At 40.2% G+C, this 9,844-nt stretch overlaps 1 long non-coding RNA gene across 1 annotated transcript; it reads right to left on the reverse strand.

The window, feature by feature from the left end:
• Positions 1-371: 371 nt before the first annotated feature.
• On the reverse strand, positions 372-3,301 carry LOC146507545 (uncharacterized). Its single transcript, XR_014876713.1, has 3 exons — positions 2,175-3,301; positions 1,237-1,449; positions 372-701 (listed from the first exon to the last, which is right to left on the reverse strand). It is a non-coding gene; the product is annotated as an uncharacterized LOC146507545 (long non-coding RNA).
• Between the last annotated feature and the right edge of the window lie 6,543 nt (positions 3,302-9,844).

Consider the following 9,844-nt stretch of genomic DNA (forward strand, 5'->3'; position numbering starts at 1 on the left):
GACTTTAATGATGTTAAATAGCGTGTTTCTAAGCGATTTGAAGAGAAAGAGCGAACATGTGTAGATTGAGCCCATACGGTTCTCATATTTCCTCATTTTTCTGAGGTCGTCATTTAGGAACGTGGTGGGTAGCCGAAAACATAATATGTTGACGATTTGTCACCTAGCGTAAAATGTTACGCTTTGGGAGTGAGAACGTGTTGCCTGAGCGGTGCGGGGCTGTAGGGGGAACAGGGAAATTAATTGAGACACACAGACTGATGCAACAAAAACCAGTAACTACGGTGTACAGCGTACACTATAGTCTATAACACAAAGGAGAATTAGGTTAGCATGTACACGTTGGCAAGTTGTCTTGTGGCAAGAAGAGCCACAAGACAAGAAGAGCCAAAGAGAGCATATAACCCCCGTGCTAGCCTCTCCGCACTGGCTGCCTGTGTCTTTTAGAGTTAATTTTAAAATTCTTATGTTTGTTTTTAAATGCCTTCACAGTCTTGCCCCACCTTACCTCTCTGAGCTTCTTCACCCTGTTGGTCTCTCAGGTCAGCTGACCAGCTGCTCCTGGAGGTACCGAGATCCAGGAGGAAGCTCAGTGGGCACAGGGCCTTCTCTATTGTGGCTCCAAAATTATGGAATAATTTGCCCCTGCACGTTAGAGAGGCCCCTTCACTGTCCACTTTTAAATCACGTCTTAAAACCCACTTGTTACGACTGTGATCGTAATCACATGTAAATTTGAGCGTCCAGGTGCTCCTCCGGGATTGGTGCGTCCAGGGTGGACGGCTCGCACCGATTGGCTGCGGACCGGGAGGCAGCGGATAAAGAAGACCACCGGGGACTGCCACTTCATTCATCCTCGGCCTAACCCAACCGGCAGACCATTCACTGTGTCACTGTGTTGATATGTTACTCGATGTAAGAGCATGTAGGGGTGTTTTTGTTTGATCAGTTTTCTCCTGTTTTTGTTAGGCAGGGAGGAAAGTGATTGTCGTTTGGTTTAGTTCTTTTTGGGTAGGTAAGTTGTTTATTCCTGAGACAGGTTACCTTTTGTTTGTTGTTTTGGCCTTGGGTTCACCCTGACGTTACGATATGCTCCCTTCCTTGGTTTAACTGCACTTATTGTAAATAAATCACTGTCACAAAATATTAAGTGTGTGACGTGCTGCTTGGGGTTGGACGGGGATGGATCACCCTTTATGTTGTGGTCTGGCCACGCCTAGACGGGCCATAACCCACTTTTATTCCTTGGCTTTTAACCTCAGTGAGACTTAGTTTCTCTTTTAATTGAAGTAGTTATTTAATTAATGATTTCACTCTTCTCTTATTTGGTTTCTACTTATATCTCATGTAATTTTATTTTACAGTTCCAATGTACAGCACTTTGTGTCAGCTGTGGTTGTTTTAAAGTGCTTTATAAATAAAGTTGATGATGATGATGATAATGATGAACTGAAACAAATGAGTGTGCTGTGTGTGCGACAGCATGACAAACATTACCTATCCTTTTATTAACTGCACTAGTAGTGCTGGTCATTAGCTGCTAGCTAACTGGGTGTCATGGGTCTGTAACTCGGTCCACTGTTTTAGGGAATATTCATTCTTATGGCTTATATTTCATTAAAAACCATCTAATATGCATATCCACATAATTATAGATTATTATAATTATGGTATTAAAAAACAAACCCTGTATTTTAAAAGAAAATACATTAAGAAAGAGATTATATTAGATTTATGTTTCACATAGAAAAAAATGCTGATTTTATAGCAGCACAATTATTGTAACTGTCATGGTTGGCTGTGTGGCAGGCAGGAGTGGTGGACCGAAAATGCAGGACTCTTTGGAGACGAGATTTAAACTGAAAACGCAGCTTTATTGCTGGACAAACTTCTACATAAAATAAGACACACAAAAGCAAAACAAAACTCTAAACTGAGGTGCTGGAGGACTGGAAATCATGAACACACAGCAAGTTGAAGGTACGACACGACAGGGAGCAGGAAAACACAGGGCTTTTATACACAGGGGAGTAATCAGGGAATGGGCAACAGGAGGGAGACACAGCTGGGAGAAATCAGGCTAACGAGACAGGGGAGCGGTAAAACTGAACACACTGACATGAGACATGAACTTTCAAAGTAAAACAGGAAACCACAAACCATCACACACAGACTCAACACTAGGGATGGGTACCGGTATCCGGTGCCATGATGGCACCGGTTCTGACATAAACGGTAGTAACCAGACCGAAAAGCAGCGCACATTTCGGTGCTTTATTTCCTGAGCTGTGATACACTTTCTTCTTCCTTACATTTGTATTGGCGGTTGGCAAACAACTGAAAGGTGCATTAGCGCCACCAACTGGTATGGAATGATACGCTTTAGATTCTAGCCAATCATTTTACGTTCCGAGGATAGTAGGCGGGTCCAGGTACGTACGTTCTTTTAGAGCAAAGCTACAGATTAAAAATGCCCAAGGCGAAGCGGTCAAAAGTCTGGCTGTACTTCTCAGCAAAATATGCAAACTCAGCAGCTGCAACAAGTGCTTTAAGCTGATACTGTGATACTGTCAAAGGAGGTAACACCTCAAATCTGATGAAACACCTGGCGCCGCATAGCGTTCTTTTTTAAAGCCGAGAAATGCGCCGTATTTGATAGCTTGTTGCGAGACCTCACACCGTGCACATCTACTGCTTGTGGGTTGCCTGTTATCGGACCTGGAGTTAGCAACATCCCCCAAAAACCCGAAGAGGAGAGTCCTGGCCCCTAGCCCTGCCAGTGTAGCAGAAATGATGACGGATGATGATGCAGCAGCAGCTGTTCTTCTCTGCATCAGTAGCTTAATGTTGTTCGTGTGTAATTACGTTGAGTAGGCTAACCACGTTATTACATTAATGCATGTAAGGTGAACTAGCAAACACCATCATAGCTACATGTAGCTGTCTTCTTGTTTGATGGCAGATACTCCCTTCACCCTGGCCAAAAAGGCTAAAATGACCAAAGAAAAAGTGGAAAACAGCTAAACATAAGAGGATTTTGGACAAAGTTTGTGTTTTTTCCATTGTTTAAGCACTGCTTCCAGCCAAGAGTGATACCATATATGCCCTATAGCTGCAGAAAAGGCTAACATTGTTATCTTTTTACAAAAAAAAAGCTGAACATGAGACGTTTTTGGACCAATTTTGTGTTTTCCATTCTTTAAGCACCGGTTTGAGCACCGTTTAAGCACCGGCACCGTTTCAAAAGTACCGGTTTGGCACCGGTATCGGATAAAACCTAAACGATACCCATCCCTACTCAACACTGAGAGGCAGACAGAAGATAACGCATGGAACCCAAACTATACATGAGGCAACAAATCCTCAAACACGAATAAACAGAAACCTAGAATATAACAATCAAAGCAGCCCATAGTGCAAAAATAAACCAAAACATCAGAAACTCAAAATGCTGGGTCGAACCGACCGAGAACCGTGACAGTAACTCAACAGATTAAACATTTAATGAGCTTTTTGCCTGCGCAGAGTGATTAGTCAAACAAATTAAATCATCATAAATACATACATACATACATAAATAAATACATACGTACGGGCATACAATAGGACTACATGTTCCCAAAATTTAAGCTTTCTTACATTCAGCTTCACACACAGTGTTAAATCTATGTCAGTTTTTGAGAGCAGGGCTCCATGATGTAAATTATCCTTTATATAGAATAGAATAGAATAGAATAGAATAGAATAGAATAGCCCTTTATTGTAATTGTACAACGCATGATCCAATCCATCTGCGCCACCATCTATATGTGTTTCATGTCCTCTTTAAACAAAATCACACAATTACTATAGAATGAAAATTGTATTTTCTATTTAATTCTAAGACTTTTCAAGACTGGCCAGCTCAGGTCATAGAATCATACACTGCGAGGTAGCATACAAATACTGATACTTGATCCTGTAGTTCATGCTCATCATGTTTTCTGCATCTTATCGTGCACAGACTGTTCCACTCCCCACATGAAGCAAAACAACAGCATGGTTCACAAATACACCTGATTTGACAGAAGCAGGAGGTGAGGCTATTACATTTTTCTGTGCAAAAAAGGGACAATTTTAAAATATTCTTTATAATAAATAATTTATGAGTAATGTTTTACACACCAGTGATTGTCTGCTGTTATGATCATGAAATGGTTGTAGATAGGGATTGGAATCAAGAACCGGTTCTTGTAGAGAACTGGTTCCCAGTAGTTCTGTCTTGTGCCGGCATTATGTATTTAAAATACAAAATATAACTATATATTAGTAACTGTATTTCGTTACAATTACCATTTAAAAAGGTGATCATTAGAATATAGCTACTTTGGTCTTTTCCTGTTCCATATGTTAGGCTATCCCCTCTCTAATTTTGGTAATTCCATGCATTGCCTGAAACCCAAACAAGACACAAAATAAGAAGCTCTAATATAAGCGTCCTGTTAATGTTGGTGGGGTCAGAGCCAGCAGTGCACGGGCAGGAATGCATTTCTTATTTAAATTCCGATATGACTTTACATTTCGAGAAGAAAGGGATGTTAGCCTACTGCAGCTACCTTGTTTTAGTTGTGGTAGCTACCTGCGTTATGTGCCACTTCGATGTACTATTGTCATGTGAGTTAATAATATTAATGGATTGGATTTATATAGCGCTTTTCAGACTGACAGAAGCGAGGCTGCCATATCGCGCCGTCGGCCCCTCTGGCGAGGGCGGTAGGTGAAGTGTCTTGCCCAAGGACACGACGACCAGGACAGAGAGCCCGGGGATCCAACCGGCGACCTTCCGGTTACAGATGTGCTTCCCAATCCCCTGAACCACGGTTGCCCCCAATTATTAGTATTACACCACCGAGCTAACATTGTTAGCTGGCGTTAGCTGACGTTAGTTCATAGACTGCTGACTGTTAGACTTGATGAATAGCATTAGCTACTTGCTAGCTGCAAATAATCATGTGCAGTTCTGAAAGCAGTCTATGACTTAACCTCAGCTAATGCCAGCTAACAATGTTAGCTCGGTGGCGAGTAGCCTTCAGTAATAGTAATAAATCACACAGCAATAGTACTTTCATGTAGTTGTAAAAAGCATGATAATATATTAAGTAATCCAAAGTATTCAGAATACCTTACTCACACTGAGTAACTTAATGGAATATGTTACAAACTAAATTCTGGTGTATGTATTCTGTAATCTGTAGTGGAATACATTTAAAAGTAACCTTCTTAACGCTGCTTATTCGTAACACTTACACTCTGATCATATTACTTCAGTTCATGTGCCGGAGAAAGAATAGAGTTCTATATTTTCTTGCAAAAAAGGATGAGAATACGATCGTAGAGGAGAAACCACATCCAGGACAGGAACAACTGCATCATGCAGCTAACTCAACTTCAGTTCTTTGCAAGCAGGCTAACCCTAAGCTAGCAAAGAACCTAGAGTGACTCTAAAGCTGAGTGAAAGCCCAGCGGCCAAACCCTGAAATTCAACAGGTAACAAACTGATGAGCAGTCATGCTGCAGTCTCTGTTTCTGCCTGTTCATATTCCTAAAGTACAGTCACCGTGGTTTAAAGTTTCTTTGTGCTGGTTTTCATCTTTGCTTTGTGCTGTCGGCCAGAGCTCTGGCAGTAACGCGTTACTGTAATCCCATTACTCTTTTCAGGTAACGAATAAAGTAAGGGATTACTATTGCAAAAACGGTAATTAGATTACCGTTACTTTCCCGTAGGAACGCTGCGTTACTGCGTTACTAAAACCATGATTTTTTTGCGAGAATGTCTCATGACAGTGACGTAAGCGAGTGCGACGTTCATGACAACAGCTGTATGTGTGGGAAGGAAACTTCTTTTCACAGCGAAAAAAAACCCTAAACTTCCGAGCAAGCACCGAGTAGCTACGACGTAATGGGAAATTCACAGAGAAACTCGCGGATTCTTCCACTGACCACCGCAGCACACCTGCACCAGAGCAAACTTCCGCCTACCCCACTCCTGCTTTACAGGTGAAAATAGAGCAACAGGACCGCTAGTCTTTGACTTTATTTATTTTCTGCTGTGTTTTACTTGTGTCTATTTGAAAGACTGAATGTAAACACAAAAATATTTTTATGTGCTGGAATGTGCAGAAAATAGGTTTAAATGTTAAACAAATTTCTTCCAGTCAGAGAATGTTGCATATAATAAAATGTTTGCTTGATGCATAAAGTTAAAAGATTAAAACTAATAAAACAAGTTTTAAAAAGAGACTTTTCCATTTGATTACATTTTGTATGATGGATTATGCAGAAAAAGTAGAATTGGGCTGAAAGATCTATCGCTTTATCACCTATTCAGGTTGTAAATCGTGTTTTTTTAAAAAGTAACTAAGTAACTAAGTAATTAATTACTTTTGAAAATAAGTAATCAGTAAAGTAACAGGATTACTTTTTGGGGGGAGTATTCAGTAATTAGTTACTGATTACTTTTTTCAAGTAACTTGACCAACACTGCTGTCGGTTTTGTGTTCACACCTAAATACTAAGAGAAAGCTTACATGTGTGTCCTCATTAGGATAGAGATTTGTATTGGTGTGTCAGACTGTAGCCTGTTAAATGGTAAAATAGTTATGAGACAATGTGTTTTAAGTCGTGTGTGTGTGTGTGTGTGTGTGTGTGTACTTGTTTTCATGACATCTTAGGACAATTTTATGATAACACACTCACAAAATGAGGACGCTCAGAAAAATGAGGACATTTTTGAGGTCCTCATTTTTCTGAGCCTTCTAAAGTGTTCTAGAGGCTCCCAACATGCTCCCAAACCAAAAATCTCGAAAGTCCTGAAACATCACAATTTTATGAAAAAGTGTGTTTAAGTGTGTTTAGCGTTTTTGCTCACTTTCAGTTTTGGCACCTACTGGCCAGTTTTGGAACTTAACACACTTTAAACACACTTTCAGTGACGTCACTCTGCGAGTCCTCATATTGTAGGTGTGTCAGACACAATAACACATTTGACCCAGGTTATACCCTTCTGGGGCTTAGCGGACACATGCGTGGACAGCACCTTTTAGCTCTTATGTCCACAGTCGTATTCAATGTTGAAATGGAGGTGAACTTTATTTGAATCATTCGTGGAATAATAACAGATAAGATTTGAGGCTTCTGAAAATTGTTCGTTCAAACCTTGCCAATTAAACAATCATTCTAACACACATCAAAAACCTTTCCCATTTTTATACATATTAGGGTGAGCTATAAGCAAGGGTAATAACAGTTAAATCAGGCAAATCTTGACAAAAATGAAGGTCTTTAGATTCAGTTATCAGTGCCTGCACATCTTGGTTTTTTTTGTTGTTGACAAAATGTCTCGAAATATTAAGTTTCAACATTTGTCTAATTATATTACTATTAATTAATGAGTCTTACTTCTCAAGATCAATGCACAAATTGTCTGACCTTCACTATGCAGAATGATGTGTGTGCAGATTTTGACCCTTGAAGAGTTTATATTAATCTGCATTAATATAATTGCATCTGCAATCTGCAGTTGAACTTGGAGATTCCTGCCGCTGTCATCTGATTCAGTATGATCATCAGCCTCAGTCTCGACTCTGTGTATCTACAAGAATTGATGAAAAAAGTCAACAATTCATTATATTTTAAATTCAACTTACCTTATACTTTTTACAATATAGTATAAAATGCATATTGTTTCTTTAAAAACTAATAACACACTATTAAAAACTGCAGAATGCACAATTCCAGCTTCATTTAGTAATTCAATTAGTAAATAAAAGTGAGTAATTAAGTCACTTAATTAACTAAGCAACTGTAAATGTCACAGTATGCAGCAGTACAATTCAATTTCAATTCAATTTTATTTATATAGCGCCAAATCACAAAAGAAACTCGCCTCAAGGCCCTTCATAGGTACAGAGAAAAACCCAACAATCATATGACCACCTATGAACAAGCACTTTGGTGACAGTGGGAAGGAAAAACTCCCTTTTAACAGGAAGAAACCTCTGGCAGAACCAGGCTCAGGGAGGGGCGGCCATCTGTTGCGACCGGTTGGGGTGAGAGAAGGAAAACAGGATGAAAGACATGCTGTGGAAGAGAGACAGAGGTTAATAACAGATATGATTCAATGCAGAGAGGTCTATTAACACATACTGAGTTATAAAGGTGACTGGAAAGGAAAAACTCAATGCATCATGGGAATTCCCGGCAACCTACGTCTATTGCAGCATAACTAAGGGAGGATTCAGGGTCACCTGGTCCAGCCCTAACTATATGCTTTAGCAAAAAGAAAAGTTTTAAGCCTAATCTTGAAAGTAGAGATAGTGTCTGTCTCCTGAATCCAGGCTGCCGGGGGATTCCCATGATGCACTGAGTTTTTTCCTTTCCAGTCACCTTTCTCACTCACTATGTGTTAATAGACCTCTCTGCACTGAATCATACTTGTTATTAATCCACAGCATGTCTTATTAATCCACAGCATGGCTTACAAAAGTATTCGGCCCCCTTGAACTTTCCCACATTTTGTCACATTACAGCCACAAACATGAATCAGTTTTACTGGAGTTCCACATGAAAGACCAATACAAAGTGGTGTACACGTGAGAAGTGGAACGAAAATCATACATGATTCCAAACATTTTTTACAAATAAATAACTGAAAACTGGGGTGTGCGTAATTATTCAGCCCCCTGAGTCAATACTTTGTAGAACCACCTTTTGCTGCAATTGGATTCCATTAAAATTGATTCATGTTTGTGGCAGTAATGTGACAAAATGTGGAAAAGGGGGACGAATACATTTGCAAGCCACTGTAAGTACACAGAGAGATAATGAGGGGATGAGGAACAGCTGGGACAAATCAGACCTAACAAGACAAGGGGAAACAAAACTAGACACACTGGATATAGGACAAGGACTTTCACAATAAAACAGACATAACAAGGGTAATTCAATTCAATTCAATTCAATTCAATTTTATTTATATAGCGCCAAATCACAACAAATGTCGCCTCAAGGCGCTTCATAGATACAGAGAAAAGCCCAACAATCATATGACCCCCTATGAGCAAGCACTTTGGCGACAGTGGGAAGGAAAAACTCCCTTTTAACAGGAAGAAACCTCCGGCAGAACCAGGCTCAGGGAGGGGCGGCCATCTGCTGCGACCGGTTGGGGTGAGAGAAGGAAGACAGGATAAAGACATGCTGTGGAAGAGAGACAGAGATTAATAACAGATACGATTCAATACAGAGAGGTCTGTTAATACATAGTGAGTGAGAAAGGTGACTGGAAAGGAAAAACTCAATGCATCATGGGAATCCCCCGGCAGCCTACATCTATTGCAGCATAACTAAGGGAGGATTCAGGGTCACCTGGTCCAGCCCTAACTATATGCTTTAGCAAAAAGGAAGGTTTTAAGCCTAATCTTAAAAGTAGAGATAGTGTCTGTCTCCTGAATCCAAACTGGAAGCTGGTTCCACAGAAGAGGGGCCTGAAAACTGAAGGCTCTCCCTCCCATTCTACTTTTAAATACTCTAGGAACAACAAGTAGGCCTGCAGAGCGGGAGCGAAGTGCTCTAATAGGGTGATATGGTACTACAAGGTCATTAAGATAAGATGGGGCCTGATTATTTAAGACCTTGTATGTGAGGAGCAGGATTTTGAATTCAATTCTGGATTTAACAGGAAGCCAATGAAGGGAAGCCAAAACAGGAGAAATATGCTCTCTCTTTCTAGTCCCTGTCAGTACTCTTGCTGCAGCATTTTGGATTAACTGAAGGCTTTTCAGTGAGTTTTTTGGACATCCTGATAATA

The sequence above is a fragment of the Neolamprologus multifasciatus genome, chromosome 11 (assembly GCF_963576455.1).
Source record: "Neolamprologus multifasciatus chromosome 11, fNeoMul1.2, whole genome shotgun sequence".
In the NCBI taxonomy this organism is placed as follows: Eukaryota; Metazoa; Chordata; class Actinopteri; order Cichliformes; family Cichlidae; genus Neolamprologus; species Neolamprologus multifasciatus.